The sequence below is a fragment of the Rousettus aegyptiacus genome, unplaced genomic scaffold, assembly GCF_014176215.1.
Source record: "Rousettus aegyptiacus isolate mRouAeg1 unplaced genomic scaffold, mRouAeg1.p scaffold_m13_p_17, whole genome shotgun sequence".
In the NCBI taxonomy this organism is placed as follows: domain Eukaryota; kingdom Metazoa; phylum Chordata; class Mammalia; order Chiroptera; family Pteropodidae; genus Rousettus; species Rousettus aegyptiacus.
Genome location: NW_023416292.1, coordinates 41318285 through 41336719, shown reverse-complemented (window position 1 = coordinate 41336719; position 18435 = coordinate 41318285). Strand labels below are relative to the sequence as shown.

Here is an 18435-nt window from a genome sequence, read left to right as displayed (position 1 = left end):
ACAAGATGAGTCCGGAGGGGTCAAGACATACCACATCTTCCATGGCCTTTTAAACTCTGGGAAGGTGTTCAAATTATATATAATATATGTAATATATAATTATATATGTGTATATATGTATGATACTTAATTATTACCCTGTATTGTGGTCTCACAGAATAGGAAAATATCATATTTTTCCCCCAAAATAGTCAAGATGTATACTTCTTAATTCAATTATCTGGAGCAGCTTTTTCAAAGAGCAGATGAGTACTGGAGATTATAGAATAGGCAAAATGATAGTAAAGAAAAAACATGGTACTCAGCACATAAATATTCAAGAAGACCCTCTGTGTGCCTGAAGAGCCTATTATGAAATATATAATGAGAGGCAATAGTTGGTTGTTTCTGTCCTTCCTCAAGTTTGCTCAAGAACTATGGCTTAGTAGTTGTACACATGCATGTGTGTGCATGTGTGCATGTGCGTGCGTGTGCACATGCTTGCACATTTTCCCTATGATTATCCAAAATCAGGAATACTATTAACAAACACTGGAAATAGAATTTTTATGTAAGGCTTCACCTAACCAGTTAGCCTCTTTCTCAGAAGGCTTGAACATATAGTCACATGCATAGTCTATACAATTATTTTCAAATACAAATTAATTTGAGATTACATTATATTGTCTTCAGTGTTCTCCATCTTATTGTCTGTGCTGTATTGCTATTGATAGGGCATGATATGGTGTTTTTTAGATGACATGCTGATGGACTTTTTTTTTATTTTCATACTAACATTTATTTTAATTGTATTAGAAAAAAGTGAAATTTGCACATTAAAGTCATGATTTCACAGATTTTATTGCTTGTAATATTTTTTAAAAGTGAATCAATATAGATTGATCTAAATAAAATATTTTTATAATATAGTACAAGTACTACACAGATTTTTTTAAACTGGAGTGAAATAAATGACTAAAAATTGTATAATATGGCCAAAATCTACTGAAGTGCAGAGACACAAGAGAAAATGTGATTAGAAGAAGTACAGACCACATGAGAAAAATCCCTGCTTTCATTGTTCTTAGGCTTTGTGCTTTGTTATTGCTCAACATAATGGTGACTACAGAGCCGGTGTATACTTTACTAAATGCAAAGGAAGGTAGATAGCTTTTTCAGGTGATACAGCTTCCTGATTTTCCATGAGAAAACCATTCATCGTTAGATTTTTAATGTTTCCAGTAACTTATTGCAGTTTGATGAACAACTTACAAATTACATTATAGATTGTGGTGACTGAATAGTCCTTTGGGGCAGGGCTTGTAGCTTATAAATCTTTGTACCCCACACCGCAGAATACCTATGGATTGAACTGAATACATGACTGCCTTTTTGAGATCTACCAGCACATAGAATTATTTTTTCCAAATGCAGATACCACCATAAGAAAATAAATTGCCTTAAATCCCTATTCCTTTCTTTGTTGTTTTTTTTCCAAGCTTCTAACAAAAGTTTCATAATTATGGCAACTCTTTCTCTAAGCATAGAGTTGATGCCAACTAGTAAAGTAACAATTTCTTTTCTATCCTGCTATCATTATTACATAATGAATAAATTAAAGAACAAGAGTTCTAAAATTTAGTTTGTTGTGCTTACTTAAAAGCAGAATGATCTTTATGGCTGAAATAACCAAGTGCAATATTTGCAATTTGAAAAAGATCTTTACCTGCTACTTGTTTCCACTTGGCCAACTTATGTCCCTGCATGTCAAAAACTTTGCTTCATTTTTCCTTCTTTGTGAAGTCTAAACATTGGATAAGACTAGTGACTCAGACTGAGCTGTGAGAAAGATCTTTGGAAGCTCCTTTTAAAGCTTCTCCCCAAGTGATGAGTAAAGAGTCAGAAATTTCTCTAATAGAGATCTATCTCTCTATCTTAAGCAACTGTTTTCAGAAATTCCCTGTCGAAATAAAAGTGATTCAAGTAATTGTTCTAGTATACAAACAACACTACACTTGGCTATTAAAACCTTGATATTTGTGTTGGCTAACTAGTTTAAGCCCTTAAGGAAACTGTACATTCTTTTTTTAAGTATAGTTAAAATGACTACTAAACAAACAGAAAGGTATCATTCATAATTCTATATCTAGTAATTTTTAATATTTTATGTAACATTTTTAAGTTTACATATACATTTGCGTTTATATTATTTGATTATTTTTTTACCTAACTGTATTTTAAACACCTTTCTGTGGCACTTAATATTCTTCTACAGCACATTATATTATATCGTTTCTTGAATATACCATTACATAACTAACTCCTGGTTTTTAAAATTGTGTTCATATTTTTTGCTATTGTAAATAATACTGCATTGAAATTCCTTAAAATTAACTCTGTGTATTTATGGTAATTTCCTTAGAATAAATTAGAACCAATTATGCATCGCTCACCATCCCCCAAAAAGTTGAGAACTGGTAGATAACAGTAATTTTTGGCCAACCTCAGTGGGACTTCAGACTAAATGGAGGAAGGGCATTGGCAAGAATATATGAAGTGATGTGAATGATAAAGTGACTCTTTGACAGTTTTGTCAAAGAATTTCTCATCTTTTATAGTGTATAGAGATGAGATTTGCTTGCTCTGCTAGACAGTGTTTTCTTTTTAGTGTTCTTTTGACTACTCCATAGCCATTTGTCTACTCTCTCCTATTGGACTATAAACAACTTCATGGCCAGGGGCTATTACCAAATAAAAACTTAATATTTTCAAAAAAGAAATGCCATCAAATATTTAAGTCAGGATATTATCTTTACTAGTACTCCAATCAGCAGCTTTCCTTTAAACTGGGGTTGCTTTATTTCAAGAAATCAAATTATTTTTGTCTGCTGTAGACCTTGCACTAGGCACAGTGCTAATTTTTAATAATCATTATTTTTTTAAAAGGAAGGCTAAGATCGTGTGGTGGAAAAACACAGAGAAATAAGTAATGTGGCTTACATTTTTTAAAAGGGCTTTTGCTGCAATAAATTTTCATGAAGCATTGTCATCAAGATATGTATTTCTGCAGAAATGATGAAAAATCACCATGACCCAAATTAGTGAATTTTTACAAGTAACTGTTTCTTGTACAGTAACACTAACTCAGTAGAAATCCATGGGTATGGTGCTGACTCATTCTTTGAAATCAAATTAATAAAATGCTTTCTGCATAATAGTTTTTAAACACTGTTGAAGAGTTCATCACAACTATGCTAACAGGTCATTCTCAATTTAAGGAGTATGAAATTCCCGGGGGAATTGGAAATCTTAAAGGCTTCTAAGACATTGGGTAAAAACCTGCAAATATATGCCACATTATTTAATACAGCTTGCTGGCATTGTCTTTATTTTGAGAGAAAAGAAATGCTGGGAAGAATGTGTTTGCAATATAGTCCCAAGGTACAGATTCAGTTCAATAATTCAAATCTATGAACAAAAAGCAGAGCTCGCTCTTGGCACATTAATTATACTTTAACTAGACTTTAAAATGGAGGAGTTATGGAGACTTCTCTCCTTAATTCAACAATTTTATAAAAGGTCACTGAGAACTTTGTCTTTTCTATAGTATTTTAAAGGAAAATGTGTTTTAATAAGTAAAATTATTTCTCAAGAGCTTGAGGACTTGACACTGATAGACCAGAGCTGGAGATGCTCAGCACTGCCGGAACCTTTTGCATTAGTTCATATCCTCAGGAGTTTTGGACTGTCATTGCTGAAGGGTTTGAAATTGGGGAATATATTACTGAAGTTTGCCCATTAAAATATTGGAGGATAAGAGTACTGAAGTTGCAGCTGGCATGATATGCAGTATGTGACACTGGAAAAATGGTATGAGTTTCAGGGGTTGTCTGAGCACAGAATCATGTGATGTGACAAGTGCAGACAATACTTTTTTTTCCTTCCTCTTTTTTTTTTTTTTTTTTTTTTTTTTGGTGAACAGCTGATTTAACAGGAAGAGAAAACTCAAAAGCGTCAGTGCATAAATTGCTACTGTCCTGAACTCAGTGCTATTAATTCTTTGATGGCAAGAGTAAAATTTTGTCAAATGGATAGACTCCAAAAAAAATGACATCAAATAATACTCACGTTCTAACTAACTTATTACTGCAAGAGTATTCAGAATTATTGTTGGCATGGGATTCTCTTGTTTAAAATTCAGCAAACTTCATCAGTCACAAAATTTACTATTCTGACTATTCACCATTATATATATTGGACAAATTATTCTAACATGCTATCCTATTTGATATTATAAATAGAAAAAAAGGCTAAGCTTTCAGAGAAGACAGTGATGATAATAATGATTTTACTTGAGCATGGATATAATTAGTGAGAATAATAAGCCTGTTGTGAAACAGTTCAGTGACTTTTTAATGTATTCAACTTATAATTTTAAAATAGTGCAAAGCACAGTATTTATTGCCAGGAATCTTTGAGACGTTTCATGAACACCAGGCTCAGTCTCCTCCCCAATATCAGAAAAGGGGAATGAGCTATTCCTTGCCTCTTTTATATTGTCTTTTTTTTTAGAAGCAAAAAGAAAGTTTATTAGACAAGGGATAACACTCCACAGACAGAGTGTGGTCTCCTCTCAGAGGCAGAGAATGAGAGGGACAGTGAGAGAGACAAAGAGAGACAGAGCGAAGGCACTGAGAGGGACCCTGAGTGTTCAGGGAATTCAATTTCTGTCATTCTTTAGTTCCCATTTTTTTATGATATGGACATACAGCAAGGAAGGGGAAGGGAAAGAGTATGTAGTGCTAAAAGCCTGCTGGCTGGCACTTGTCTTTTAATATCCAGTTCCCCTTAGACTGAGAGAAAATCACTAACAGACTAATAACCAGCAAGAAGCCTATAAAATTGAGTGTGTGTTCATATTTCTTTAACTATTTTCTAAAAGATAAAGTGAAAAGTGACACAAGAGGTCTTGAGAACATGAAATTCCGCCCCTAAAAGCATTCTCCAGGGAGATTCTTTTGCTCCTCTCATTTATGGTCAAGATAAATGTCTCTTCCTTTTGGATATCTGTAGAAAAATGCCATTGTCAGGTCAGCAATTCCTTAGGTTTGCAGTGTTCTATGACATTTACAGAGAATGTTTATGTACATTATCTCATTTGATCTTCAAAACTATCAATTAAATATTAGTTAAGCAGGTACTAACCCCAACCAGAACACGCGTCATCTGATTCCCAGGACAGAGCTTCCCATACTTCAGGTTGGAGAGTGAGAAAGGTTGTTCCAGATACCATGGGAGTGCTTCATGATAGTACTCATCAGAGACTGTAATTCAAACTGTTGACTGTCCAGCTCCTGGCAAAAGCCTGGCTGAGATAGTGAGAGAGTAAATTTCTGGAGATCAATTTGACAGTATTTGACAAAAGGTTTTAAAATGTTCCAACATTTGACATAGCAATTCAGCTTCTAATAATTTATCACAGATATATGCAAAAATATATGCACGTGATAGTAAGTTCCTTACTATTTATAATAGGAGAACATTTTAAACCTAAATAATCTAAAATTAGGAAATTGGTTAAAATACTGTGATATATATTCATATAATGAAATATGAGTGAAATTAAAAAGCATGTTACATGATGCCGTTGAGTGATTAGGGATAGTGTTCCTGATACATCATCGTTAGTGAAAAATCAGACATAAAAATAGCACATCCAGGACAATAGAAAAATATGAATTTTATGTGTGAAAAAATACTGACTAAATACATGCAACAATGTGTAAACAGTTTTCTCCAGGTGGTAGGATCAGAGGTGATTTATTTTCCTTTTCCTTTTTTCTGTTTGTGTGTGTGTATGTGTATGTGTTCCCACTGAGCATGTACTACTTCTATAATTAAGGTTCAAATACCTATGCAAAAAGTAAGTCTGGCTGAGAGAAGTGATTCCCACAGAAGACGGCATAAGAAACCTGCTGTCCAGCCATTTCTTTAGCCCTGAGAACTTCTAACCGAAATTAGAGCACATAAATTATTTTTAAAAATTTTTTTAATTAAATTATGGAAAAGAGTTTCTCTTTCAAATTTGGAATGTTTTCATTTAGGTTTCAGTATATAAGAGGATATTGTATAAACCCATTTTGATCTTTGCTTCCACTCCAGGTGCCAAGAAGTTGTATATAACATTTAAAAATAAATCTCTAACTCAATAATCCTTGTGGTTAGCATATTTTATTTCTCCTTTTCATTGTATACTTTTGTTGTACAATCTTTCCTACTGTTTTGGAAAAAAAGGTATAAATTATGAAATAAATAATATCCCCAAAAGTGAATTTAAGGATCATTCTTCTTACTGTCCATCTGAAAAATTGAGAAATAGTGCCTAGTTATGTGGCTGTTGTGATACAGTGGAAATTTAAAAGGACTGGTTCAAAAACTTTTATTTAAAACCACTGGAACACTGGATATTATCTCTAGAATACTGGACAAATCACAGTTTCTCTGGATCTGTGAACTTATCTTATGAATTTTTATAATAATACCTAGAAATAGAAGCTATTGTTTTCTCACCCATAAGAGCTATTGCTAATGTCCTTATTTTTGTCCTACTCCACTAAAGAGACTGCTCTGATAATAAATTAACTGCTCACCTTCCCAGTCTCCTTTGTGGCTGGGTGTGGCCATGTGACTGACATACCTCTTAGGTACACTTTTTTCTCCTTTATAAAAGAAGTAAATACTGTTTGCTTCCCTCCCTTGCCAGTATCTACTCCAACTACTTGCTCCTAGAGCTATGGAAAACATTTTTCAAACATGTAAAACAAGCTTAAGAACGAAAAGTCAACATACCTAGAATGGTGGAGGGAAAAGATGAAAGGAACCTGCGATCTCGATGGCATCACTGAGTCACTGATGCAATGTCAGCATCCAAATAAGCCTGGACTTACTCCTATGTTCAATGAATAAATGCCTATTTGATTAAACAATTGTCATCTAGGTTCTCTGCTATCTACAGCTAAATGATTCCTACTGACAGTATCATATAGTTATGTGAGAATTAAATTAATGTATGTGTAATTGCTTTATAAGCTGTAGATAACTCTACAGAGCTGTTATTATTTAGAGAGACAATGAAGAGCAATGGGAAAGGCTTTGGACTTTCACTCAGACAGACAGGTTTGAATCCTAACCAGTCACCTTATTAGTCCACATGTATAGGAAAATAACCTAATCTCTGTGTGTGCCCGTTATATCACTTGTAAAATGTAGATAATAAATATCTCAGAAGGTTGTTAAGAAAGCTCTAAGCACAAGATTTGATGCATCTTGCTCAATAAATGTGGGTTTGAAAGAAAAATTAGCAAGTAGCAGTGATGTGTGGTCTGCTCCAAATGAAGGGACTTTTTCTGAGTCAGATTACACTGTGTGTTGAACATTTATGTCACTATGCAAAGTTTAGGACACCAAGAGATACTTCGAGATGCCCTATTAATTAAAATAGTAGAAAATTTTATTAGCTTACCAAGTGTAGTAATACCTGGCACCAAAGAATTTCATAGGTATTGACTAGTCTTCATAGAAGTCCTATGTATTATCTCGCCTGATTATACAAATAAGGAAACCCCATATTACACACTTAATTAGTGGAGTGGTCAGGATTTGAATTTGAACTCAGGCAGTCTGGCTCCAGAGGCTGTGCTCTTAACTTCTTATATTAAGTCATCTGACAACATTATTAAGTGCATTGCACAGAGCCACCTTTGCATATAAGCGACCCTTGCTTGCAGACTAGGATTGTACACACAAAAGTGAGTGCATACAATCCTGTCTTCCATAGTTGAGGTTTCAGGAAAACACTAGGGACCATGTCATTCAAAAAATAGAGGGGAGTTTCAGTTTCTGGTGAATGGACATGACAAAAAGCTCAAAATCTTCCTGAAATTTCATCACGTTAGGACTTGCTGGGCAAAAGTCAAAGCCCAGGCTTTCTTATTAGGCTTTTAAATAAAGGATAAGCCACCACCTAAAAAGATAAAGGACTAGGAGGAGCCAAAAGAAGAAGGCCCAGAATCTGCATAGGCAGTGATTCATTCTTCCTGCACATAAAACTTACAGAACCCATATAGAGAAGACTTGTTGACATTTTGGCATATTCTCCTAGGAAAGTAATAATATTTATTAATGTCCTTTATTCCTATAAAAATGAAAAGTTTTTATGGAGATATGAGTAATATGAGACTTAAGTTTTCATCAGCATGTCCAGAAAATTCTCCAGAGTAAACAGACTTCTTAGGTAGGCATAAATCTATGTACTGTTATAAGAGAGAGAATAATTATGGGCTTACACAAAATGGATATGGTGGACTCACTCACCTTCCTGTTTTTCTTCCTGTGTATAGAAGGTAGAAAATTAAAATATGCATACTATTCCAAAACTTTATTACCACTAAAGTTCTATGAATTAGATTCTGCCAGTTGGATACACTCATATGCAACTGAGAACTTGGAAATAAGGAAGGGAGAGCTTTATGCCATTTAACTGTTTCTATTGGCTAGTGTAACCAAGTGCACCAGGGGAGCCAGTGGTGAGACACATGCCCATTCTGGGCTTCTGCTCTGAGAAGGGATGGTCTCATAGGTTTCCTGGGACCATCTTGAAGGATAGTTAAATCAAAGTAAGTTTGCCAGCAGCATGATTAGGCAGAAGGAGAGCCAGATTTAGTCTTCAGTTCTTGTACAGAATAAACACGACTCAGATGTTTCTACAGGAAAATGTAGAAGGTGTAATTGAGGGCTTATGGTCTTTCCATTACATTATGCTGAGGCACGTGGCGAGTAATTCAGCTATTAGGATCTGAAATGAGAAGTTTCAGTAAGGAGATAGATGGAGGCCATGATAGATGTTCCAAGTAATCTACAAAGCATTCAAGAGGGAATACAATGAAATCCTTGCAAACAGAGAGGAAAAAATGGATCATAGATATAACCTTGGGACTATAGCATCAGAAGTTAGGCTTACATGGTTAAAATCCTGAGATGGTGCCGGTTCACTTCTGCAGGCATCTGATCCAAAGGGTAATTTAGACTGGCCTGTCTCCAGCTGAGATGAGTAAGGTTACCAAGCACACAATCAGGTGCTAAGCTCTAGATCGCCTCTCTTTCCATCACAAATGCTGTACACCTTGCTAGTGCCCCTAAAGCACAGAGGAAGGCACTGGAAAACTTGAAGACTGGACATATTAACCAAAACTGTTTGACTGTTGCCTAAAGGCAATATTTAAATTACTGCATCGAGGCTTACTATATAAGATGAAAATTTAGATCTTGCTACTTATCTGTTTCCTAGTAGGTGAATCATGATAACGATCAGATCAAGTGAAGGATATAAGCTTCTACATTTTTTTCTGTGTAAAAAAGAATCTATGAGTATCATCTGATTCCCTATTAAAGCTCTATTTAGTTTACTCTAATTACGTGACCCTGATCCAGAAAATATGCAGTCCACAAAATGGAAATTTTTCATAAGTCTAATGTGATACTTTCTCATCAGCATGGAGGACAAGTTCTGAGCAGGGAAAACAGAACAATATTTCAGCGTTCTCAATTAAGATGTAATCATATACTTAAAGTTTGCAGAATATTCAGAAATCCAGACTATGCCATGTATTCAAATTTATGTACAAAGACAATGAGGTTAAATCTACATTGATTTTTTAATAAGTCTGTGACATGACTCACATGGTCAACACGAATAATCAGCGGCTCACTGTGTATTTTGTGGATGCTTGCTTCCTCCCCCACACACTGCCATCCACCATAATTGCTGCAGGTGAAAGATTGTTGTTAAAGGCCATCTGTGGTTCACAGCCTTGTCTGGAGCGGGTAAACATTAAATGCTCACTTGAACGTGACGCTTGTTCACTTAGATTTGCTTCCTTTCCAGCGTACGAGGTCGGCAGAGCACAATCCCTCTTTTCTTTTTATTTATTTTTCACGATTCCTATAATAAACTACCAAAAAACTAATCTTTATGCTTCATATATGTGTTTTTAAATGTATATCTTTTTCCTATTTTTAGCAATTCTGCCCTATTCAGTTTAATGCCCTTATTTTTTTCCTTTGAGGTACAAATGGAATTGGTTACTTTCTATTGGCCGATGTTAGTGGACCCCATAATGAAATCATCATGCAAAAGCCCTATTTCAGGACACTCAGCAATTTGTCTGTTAGCCCAGAGTATTACCGAGTATTTGTCATAGTGGAATTGTGTGTAATTAGAGCTGACCCTAACCTTGAAAGCCGCTTCCCTGGGAATCACTTTTCTTGAAGGGCATCATGGGAAATCTAATCTTTGGTGAAAGAGTGTTTAAAAAACAAACACCCAAATGGTGATTACTGAGGAGAAATGTAAGTGTTCAGGACCTGCTTCCTCTTAGAAATGTCCGGAAGCTGTTGGTGCCTGTACCATATACTCTTTGGTTGTGTGGGCCTTACCACTGCCAACATGCTGTGAGTCCTGGGCAATTCCGCTGCAACAAACAGTAATACTCTGGGCTAATTGAGGAACTGCTGAATATCCCTGGACATGGTACAGGTGTCTTCGCAAGAGGATATTCTTATGGGGCCACTAACGTTAGCTAAGAGAAAGTAATCAACGCTATTTGCATCTCAAAAGGAAATGCATTGATTGTTTGATTGATTGATTGAGTCCTTCCTTCATTCAGTTAGTCTATAAAAAATGACTTCCTGAACTCCACCCAGATAACATGCTTCATACTCAAGGGCCAGGGAAACAACAATGAATCCTATAACTGTAGCTCTCAAAGGGCTCAACACTCTAATGGAATAAGCAAAACCACTAGGGTCTCTGCGTGGGGTGTGCATACTCGCAGGTTAAAAACTAAACTATTCGTTGGAAAAAAAATAATTATAGTTTTATCTTAAAATTCAGATAAGTATTAATTTACTGATAATAAATATATAGATTGTCATTAGTGTTGCACCTGTTTTTTTGGCAAATTGGTCACATGTCACTTAGATAAAACTGTTCCTTAAGGAAGAGTGAGACTTCTATAATATGGAAGACTTGAGGGTTGCATTTTCACTTGTTTATTCACATTTAATTTATTTTGATAGTTCAGAGTTTGTGTGTGTTGGGTTTAGTGAATTTTTGGATTATATTAATCTAAAAGAAAGATATTTTTGCAATACTTTTTACTAAGACACAGAATTACCACAGATTATTTTGTGGCAAAATATTTGAAAAGGCTACTGACTTTTATCACCATCATCAGTTAGTTTTGCCTATTCTTAAATTTCATTAAAATGAAACTTAGAGGGTGCTTTCTAAAAATGTTCTATATCCCGATCTGGCTATGGTTACATGGTTGTTTACCTATATAAGTTAGAGCTGTATAGTTAAATACACTCTACTAGATACACTCTATGTATGTTATACTATAGTAAAAACGAATTAAAAATAAATTGATAGAATTATTAAATTTAAAGGAAATCTATATAATATTTTAACAAAAGGGCATATTTTTAAATTTACTGAACCTTTCTATATGACCAGTTGCCATTTTTAGTATGCCACCTAGCAGATATTAGACACACACGTGCGCACACGCACACATACACCCTCTTTCCCTTCTATGTAAGGTTCACTTCTTAATAATAAGATAGAAAATAGTAATTGATTTTCATCAGAAATTTAAGCAAGGAAGAGAACACTTTGAAAAAATGTTTAAAACTCCTGTCATTACAGATTTTATTTATTTAAAAAAAGCCTGGTACCTATAAAACTTTTCATACTGACATACTTTAAAAATTGGATAGTAGAATTTTTTACCATGTTAACAAATATCTCAAATGAGTTTTTGTGAGTTTTGAGCCTATTAAAAGTATTTTAAAATCCAGTGTATTTCTGTTGGTTTATAGGAAAAATTGGTTCACATCAAGGATGAAAGATTTCCTGACAAATTAAAATTATTATTATTTCTTGTTTGCAGAAACAGAGAATAAGATTACCATGCTTACCCCACAGATCTAGCAGTTCCACTTTTGGTATGTATCCCAACCAAATCCTTACACAGGCTTTTAACTGTGTTCTAAAGTGTTTGTCCACTTTTATTTGTAATGATGGGCAGTTAGAGACAAAATGATGTTCTTTGCTGGGAAAGTGGATTAAAATATTTGGGGTACTTTGTAGCTATTAGAAGAAAAAATTAAACATACATTTGGCAACATGAGTGGATCTCAAAAATATAATTCTTACCAGGAAGAGTGAAAAATAGAATGAGATATATAAACTAGAAGCATTCGTGTACATTCAAAATATATGCACACAAAACAATAACTCACTTCTATAAGGGTATTAAATACACCAAAAGATAAACATTGACATATTACTTTGGAAAGATTAATAGGAGAATGAGACAAAGGTTTGGTAATAAAAGCTAATAGATAAAACCAGAGAGAGGCTTTGAATGGATTGACATGGATGGCATTTTATGAATGGAAAAGCAGGATTAACTTTAGCTTCTACCCTTGGAATCCCATGCCTGCAGCCCTCCTTTAAAAAAAAAAAAAAAAGGCAAACAGACAAAAAAATTAAAATATGAGTATCAGGATTTTTGAATTTGTGTAAATTAATGAAGTCTCTATTCTAGCTATGAGAATTATTGAAACCCAGTATCAAAATAAACTGAATTCAGAGGTAACTTTGAATCCTTGTATCACAAAGATTGAAAGCAAGATTTTTTTAATGAAGTATATTTTATCACATTATGATCACAATATTACTAAATTTCAATTACATTTGATAAAATTGAGGTTTTCATAACATTAAAGATAAAATAGGCTAAAATACTTTTAGCTTTATTATCCCTTTAGTTTCTATTATCTTGTATTTATATACAGTATACATAAATATTAGTACAGTTGAAAATGTGTGTGATTTATAATTCTATAAAAACATATATAGATTGAATATGCATGTGACACTTCTTTTTCTTACCAATAGGGATATGTGATCAAAAAAAAAAAAATTGGAAATAGCTGATGTCAATACCTAAAACAATATGATAAGTGCTACAGCAGATGAGAGGTATAAACAAAACATAATGAAAGCCCTTTGGTGGACCAGTCTGACCCTGGGCCTGATGTTTAGGAAGGATCAGAGGAGAGAATCTTCAACTAATTCTTAAATGGTAACTAGAAGTTGGCTTAAACATCAAAAATGAGAGAGCGGAAAGCGTATTTAAAGTTCCCTAAATATAATATATATTTCTGAGTATAATATATCATGTTATATAATTTGGTATAATGTTTATATTATATAATATATATATTACAACATAAAAGATATATAAACAGGTATGTTTAATTGACACAATAGTACCTTCTGTACCTACAATTAATCATATCTGAAATATTATTTTATAGCATTTACTTTATGATTTTTAGACTTTTTCAGGTCACAAATTTTTTGTCATAAAAAAAATCATAGGTCATAGGTTATAATGCAAAATAAATACAAGAGTATATAGGCAGAGGACAAATCATAAAATGATATGCATTACATGGGTTATGTAGATAATTTTAAAGAGCCTCAAAGAAATGCAAATAATGGAAAAAATCTTCAAAGTTTATGTTCAGAAGTTTCTCTTATGTCACGGGAAGTGATATATTGGCATACTGGAATAAAATAACCCATGAGGAAGCTACTAGACTGTTTTTTCTTAAATTTTGTAGCACTCAGAGAAATTTGCATTTATTTTATTTTTGCTTACTTTATTTTGTTGTTTTTGTTAGTTTTTTCCCTTTTCTTTTGCTTTGTTCACTAGACTGCAAACTCCATGTAGTCCGAGACAGGCTACATTTATCTTGTCCTTAGTTTTATCCTATCACCTACCACAGTGTCTGACACCAAGAAGGGACTCAAGTAATATTTGGGAACTATATAAATGAAGTGGAGAGCGGGGGAGAATTGAGAGCCATTGAGGAAGCCTAAGCTTGTAGATTGTGTGTGATGTCTTTAAGACGTTTCTGTTCCTATTCTTCCTGTCAAGGCCATCAATCATGTAAGGTAAAGAACAGGCCATTTTCAGATATGGTTCCATAGTATAATGGTTAGCATGTCTGCTTTACATGTGGAAGGTCTTAGGTTCATGCCCCAGTGGAGCCACGGTCCAAAGTTTACAGCAATACCACCCTGAACAAGCCTGATGTCTGATCTCGAAAGCTCAGCAGGGTTGGGCCTGGTTAGTACTTGGATGGGAGACCACCTAGGAAGACCAGGTGCTGCAGGCATAAAATAATAATCCTAAAAAATAGAACAGACCATTTTCTATTTCTGTGTTCTTCTTGAGAAAGAAATTACTTGACTATTTCCATGTAAATTTGTATAGTTAATATGTGTGTGTGATGATGATCCATGTGATAATCAGAGACTTTGAAGCACAGGGGCCTTGAACATGTTTCTTCCCCTCAAAATGTTATCATCATTAATGTGAGTATAGTAATCATTGCTTAAGCGAAGTATTTGAAGAAGAGTAAATGAAATCACATATGAAAAGATTCTAGCAGAACGTAGAACATAATCATTACTTTTAGCTCACAACAATTCTCTCCAAAACACATCTAAAACAGTTCTAAGTATTATATAAGTAGAACGATCATATAAACTTCTTGCCAAACTGTGGTAATTTTGAAAACACAAAATGCTAAACTGAAACGGATGCCCAGATCAGAATAACTGGAACTATATGATCCAGAGTATATGGTTATCCCATGGATAAGGAATAATCAATTCAAAAGAACTTCTGCTTGTCTGATTTCAGAATACTAAGTCATCCTGTTGATTAGAAAGAAAATGACAGACATCTTTTTATGTGTGAACTTTATTGAAAATGTAATCTGTGCCAGATAAATGTGAAACAAAGGAAATTGCAGTTATTAGTGCTGCGAAAATAATATTCTTAACTTATTTTGCCCTTCATGGTAGTTATAATAATTTACTTGTGTACAATTTTTGCTTTCATGGTACTGAAAACACCATGAATACAGGGATCAGATCCATGTTGTTGACCACTACTGTGTCTACCACAGGTTCTAGTACTTGGTAACAAACCCCAACATAAAAATATAAGGTAAGCAAATAGGAGGATTCACTATAAAGCTTTTTAAAACAGTGATTCTGGCATCTCCTGGCTTTGAGATTCTAGATAATTAAATTCTCTGAGCCTCATTTCTCTTACCTGCAAAATGGGGGTAAAGGACCCATTACGCTGTTGTAAAGATTAAAAGAAAATAATGTTTAAAACACTTATTCTAGCACAGCCTGGTACATAGTATGTGTTCAATAAATGTTACCTATTAGTGGGTAGGTCAAATAGAAGTCAAGGGAAAGAGATTTATAAAATATTTTTATTAGCAGGGACTTTTCAAGAACATACTGACAACACTTGACAATTGCCTCACTTAGAGTTTGGATTTTAACTTGCTGTTTTTGTACTAGTGACTTTTCAGTGGACTATTCATCAGAGCTAAATTAGCTCGGGCTTTAGTTGTACAGAGTAGGGGGCTTCATAGTAATACGGATCAATAGATGGGGGCAGCAGGCCTTTAGTGCTGGGCCGATTTAATGGGTCTTGGAAGGAGCTGTATTAAAAGCTTTTAGGGGACAGTTCCCTGTTGCTGCTTTTTGTACTGTCTGCTACCTTAATGAATGCTGCTGTAAAGAGTGTTTCATCTCTGTGTTATGAGTCCAGGTTTGACTGTGTTCTCAGAGGGTTTTAACTGTCTTGGGATAAGATTTTATGAAGGGAAGAAAAACTCATGTAGAAATATGATTTTTATAATGAGTACTAATATGAAGAAATTAACATCACTGTTATTAAATCCCCAAATCAGAGATTTTGGATTTATTAAAAATACACACTATTCAGATAACAGAATTTCATACCAGATTTTAATAGTATAATTATCTTTATATTATTGTAGCATTTGGGCTGAAGTATGGATCTGTTCTCTAGGATACTAAAAAGGGCTTTGACATAACTTAAAATCCTAGTAAACTTCTGTGTTTTCTTCAAGGTCATTCATACCTTTTAAATCTCAAAACTTAAGCTTTGTTTTGTAAGTTTAGATACATACAAAGGCACTTCCTTTGTATGTATCTAAACTTTCCACTGTCATATATACAGTATGTAATTCGCTTCTTAGTAATTAGAATTTTATCTTGTTAGATTTTTTGGGGGGTGGGGTTGTTTTTATGACTGTATTTATATATGGAGCCAGCACTTTAGCAGAGATCATTTAGAACTCCTTTTGATACCTACTTATTTTGGAGTTTAGTAAAGCTGGGAAAGGAGGTGTAGCGCATTGAAAATACTCCCGTTCTTTCTTCTCCTGTGACTTGTTTCAAAAAGCATAAACTAAAGAGCCATCGGCAGAAACAATATAGCTAAAATCTGGTCAAAATGCATTATATGGTAATGTCTTATGAGGATGTTACTGATAAATTCTTCTTAAACTCAGTCAAATATTTCATTTCTATTTGGTTTCATTAATAACCTGTATAAATCTAAGCCTTATGCAAACAGTTAACTACTGCATTTCAAAATAATATTTATCTTGAAAGATCAATTTCTGAAATATTCGATCCACTTTTTAGAATGTTACTACAGTAGTGCATTTTAATACAGTGATTTATTTCATTCTGCTATCTGAATTATCACTATCCTACAGAAAGTTGACTATAACATTATTTTAAAGTTTTTTTACTCATTTTATTTATTGGCTCAGTTACATATACTTTTATTGAGCCTGTATGATGAGCTTTGACTACAAAAATGAATAAAACAGTGCCTGCTTTTGAGAACTCATTGTCTTTGTGGTGAGAGGAGGGTCATTGAAATCAAGAGAATATTACTGGAGACTGACAAGTTTGTGTAGCTTCAAACTAGTTTACTAAATTGACTGGATATGTGCTTTAAAAACAAGCATTTTTCATTTGTTCTCTCATTATAAACTTACACTTAGGAAATTCACATTATTAGTATTTTTGTGTAAAACTTTATCTTTTTTTTACAAAATATTATATCTATAAATGTTTTACATTTTAGGTACATACTCATAGTGCCTACTTTTTTTTCACTTAGCACTCTACCATAAATATTTTCCCATTTCAATATTTATTCTGATATAATTTTATTATTAATAACTACCATTCCTTCATTACTTGGATATACCATAATTAATTTATTTGGCCAGTTCTTCACATTGGTTAAGGATTTTTTTTGTCATTTTGCATGTCTTATTTTAGTAAAAAATCACACAAGAGATACATCAAAATAGCCATACTTTTATATTATTGATGCTATCATAAATAATATTTCGATGAAAATTTTATAGATAAAATTTTTCCTTAAGAAAAAACACTAGAAATAGAAGTCCTGAAAGAGTTGGTTATAAGTATACTCATATTTTAAGCATCTTATATATATGGTCAAATGTTGCACCCAGTTTCTTTACTTTTACTTTTCTTTTTAGTCTTTTCTATTTTCGATTAGGGAACAATAGCATTTTATTTATTTAACAATGAGATCGAATTTCCCATTTTTATTAGTCATTTGTACTGGTAACTCATTAGTGAGTTACCATTAATACCTTTCACTTCTGTTCTTATTTTATTTGGAAACTCTCAGACTTCTATCTCATAAAATGGTTGGCTGTGCTAGCTTTGAAAATCTTCCACCTTTACATTCAGGATTTAATTAATTAATAATAAAATGACAGGCCCTATCAAGCATGCATGAAAGGGCAATCCATGCACCAACAGCAGAGAGGCAGCTGAAAGACAGAGCAGTAGTCATACCAGAGGATGCTGTGGCAGGCCAGATGTAATGCAGATGCTGTGCAGAATACAGTATTGTGTCTTAGCCTGACTTCCAACTACCATGGAAGGGCTATTTGGGAATGACTATAATTGAGCTAGCCTTTGTTTTGACCCTGGGTTGTACAAAACATCTCTGAGAATTCAAAATCCAAGATCTGTGTCTCCAATTAATTAGAGTTCAATTTTACACTATTCACATATTTCAAGAAGCCCCATGCTAAGAAGTAAATATGGAAATTGGTCTCTGGTCATTGCTGCATCTCTGGTGTCTGGAAGCAAATGCAAAGCCCTCTAGAGAGATATTTCAAAAAGCAAGATGCATGGAATTCCCATAATAGCAACATGTTTTGCATAAGATAAGCAAATATCAAAAAATTACCAAGCACTAGGTGAAACAAGCCACAATGAATAAAATTTAGACAAACAAGAGAATTAACCTGCAAAACTTGAGAAAATAGAAGAATCAGTTAAAAGGACTTAAGAATAAGTGTATTTAAAATTAATAATGTAATAAAATGTTATAGAAAACAAACGGACAGACTAAATAAAAACAA

The 18435-nt window shown here is 33.7% G+C and overlaps 1 pseudogene; it reads left to right on the top strand.

The window, feature by feature from the left end:
- The first annotated feature begins 14176 nt into the window (after positions 1–14176).
- LOC118613147 lies at positions 14177–14292 on the top strand (annotated as a pseudogene).
- The last annotated feature ends 4143 nt before the right edge of the window (positions 14293–18435 follow it).